Source organism: Sesamum indicum, linkage group LG9 (genome assembly GCF_000512975.1).
Source record: "Sesamum indicum cultivar Zhongzhi No. 13 linkage group LG9, S_indicum_v1.0, whole genome shotgun sequence".
Lineage (NCBI taxonomy): Eukaryota > Viridiplantae > Streptophyta > Magnoliopsida > Lamiales > Pedaliaceae > Sesamum > Sesamum indicum.
In genome coordinates this window covers 267188-269969 of record NC_026153.1, presented here as the reverse complement: position 1 = coordinate 269969, position 2782 = coordinate 267188, and positions in this window count along the sequence as shown.

The following is a 2782-nucleotide window of genomic DNA, read 5'->3' as shown; positions in this document are numbered from 1 at the left end:
TTATAATTGAAACATTTATGAAGTTTAATAAAATTTAATTATTTTTATATTGTTTTCTCTCTCTGTATATAGAACACATTATGGACGGATTCTGAACATATACAAATAATAACTATTTAATATATTAAAATATATAAGTATTTATACATTAACAAATGGAATTTATTATGCAAGAAGCAGAAAGTATACTATATATTAGCAAATTATTTTTGCACATTTTCAACAAATCACGCAATTGGGATATTTTTGTTTTATTAATGTGAAGTGATACCAAAATAAAAAATTAAACGAGTGAGTATTAAAATAAAAAAAAAAAATGACTGAGGTGCAAAGTACAAAACCCCTCGTATATTGGGGTGTCTGTTTAACCTTTTCATTTTCCACAAACATATTACTTTATTTAGCATATCAATCTTATTACATATTTACTTAAAAAAGTATGATACGAATTTTCATTTGCCTCTACAAAAGTCATGGAAAGATTATTTTTCTTTAAACAATTGCCTTAATTGATACGCTATATTACATATTTACCTTACTTAGTAGAAACGTATTTAAAAAGCGAAAAACATAACAACTTTTATTTAGATCCATATGTATAGTATAGGTAAATTGGAAAAAAAGGTCACGTTGCACTAAATATATTGTATCTTTATACAAATATAGTTTAAAGGGAAGACAATTATTCAATGAATTTCATTAGTCTTTTTCTAACATGGCAAAGTATCTATTAACCAGCATTGAAATTAAATACGTGATACTTATATGTGCGTGTATAGTAAAAATATTATTGTAGATTGTTAGGATTTGAAAGCATATGTATTTATAAATTACTATTTCTACCCCTTTCGGCTTATTTCGGATGTTATTCAAAACATATTGAAAATTTTGATTTGCATAACAAAATTGTGTATTTTTATATTTTATAAAAATAATGATGTACTGAAAGTTATAAATAAAAATATCATAGTTAGTGAAATTTTGCACACATGTAATTAAAAATAGGGGAAAGGTAAAGGAATTAAAACTCAGGGGTAAAATAGTCCACACAGATGAAAGTTTTGTACCCTCCCGTCACTTTATGACGTATCAATTACAATTAAATCAGATGATACTGTTTTTCCGCCCCTGCATTTTCTTATTCTCCACAATTCTATATCATGCGGTTCTTTCAATTGGCTGCAGTTTCCTCAAACAGCACACCTTAATTCCTTAATTAATGAATTACTCGCTATTATTTCACGCGCTCTTTGCATGACACTGTACGTACTGCATTAAACATACCCGAAGTCCATAGCCCATGACCAAATAATTTTGGTCAATCCTCATAATTAATTTCAGTCAAATCAAAAATATATATACCTATATTATTAATTCTCACACCTATATACCTATATTTGAAAACAATTAATCCAAACATATTATCAATTCTCACACAGAAATCAATAAAATATTTTTACACAAAAAAATATTATTAGAAACTGAAAATAAAAATGAAAACACAACCAAATGGGCACTAGAAATGCCATCCCGTAAAACGGGGACCAAAAGTACAATTTTGCCATACCTTTGGTACAATAAAGTTTAATTACTTGACCGTTCTTTCATAATAGTTCCACTGAGATTAAGATTAACTTGTGATTTCATAACTATTATTATTAATTGCAACCCATAATAAACTGGTTTGGGGCACATCTACATCAAATCAGTGGTATTAACTACCAAATCAAACAACTAAATAAAAAAAATAGTTAGATTAAAAACAATCCAAAAACAGGTCCTTTGTATTATTAAATCAATACAACTTTCTTTTGTATAATGATAATATATATTTATTGTGCACGGAGCCAATCAATGTTCAAGAATAACAAAAAGAGAAAGAGCAAAGAAGATAAAGGGGAAAGCGAAGTTAGGATATTTATTGACTTGACTATGATGAGCCTTCCATGCGAAGTTTCCCAGCACCTCAATTTGAATTTAGAGGGTAACTCGTTTCTTTTTTTTCATTTTGGTGGTAAGAATATTAGGATGGAGCAGTATTAAGACTTGTATACGAAGCTTCCCAAACTTTGAATCCGAATTTTGAGAGTAAAAAAGAAGGTAGCACATCAAACTGCTTTCGGTAGAACAACCTTTTTATCCTTGTGGAACCAGTACGACCTTTTGTGTACGGATGTCGGATCACTAGAGCGACACACACATATATTATATTTAATTATTTAAAATAAACAAATGAGGCTGTATATACTTAGCATAAATACACTTTATTGTAATTGAAATTTACTGAGTTTCTTTATATTAATAAAAGTCTTCTGCCGCACTCCTCCCTGTCGCCACCTATATATATATACACGGTCCACAATTCTGTATCACTTCGCGACTCGTGCTCCCAAACATCTCTCTGTAAGTGGAGTCACTAGCACTGAGAAATCGGAGATAATGTCGGGGAGAGGGGGAGGAGGAGGAGGAGGAGGCGGAGGGCGCGGACGCGGTGGCGGGGGAAGAGGACAGTATCAGTCGCCTTCTGGTGGCCGTGGCCAACAACAATCACGCGGTGGTGCTGCAGGCCGTGGTCGGGGCCGTGGTACCAATGCTCCGCCGTTTTCGTCGTTGTCTGCGTCTGCTCCGCCTTTCCAGCAGGCTATGCCGGAGGAGGCCGCTGCGCTTGGTTCTAGTATGGAGCAGAGCCTGACGCTTCAGGCTTCGTCGTCGACTCTGGTTCTGCCGTCTCAGCCTCAGATTCCAGCGGCGGGGGGGGGGGGGTGGGCAGGGGGACAACCCG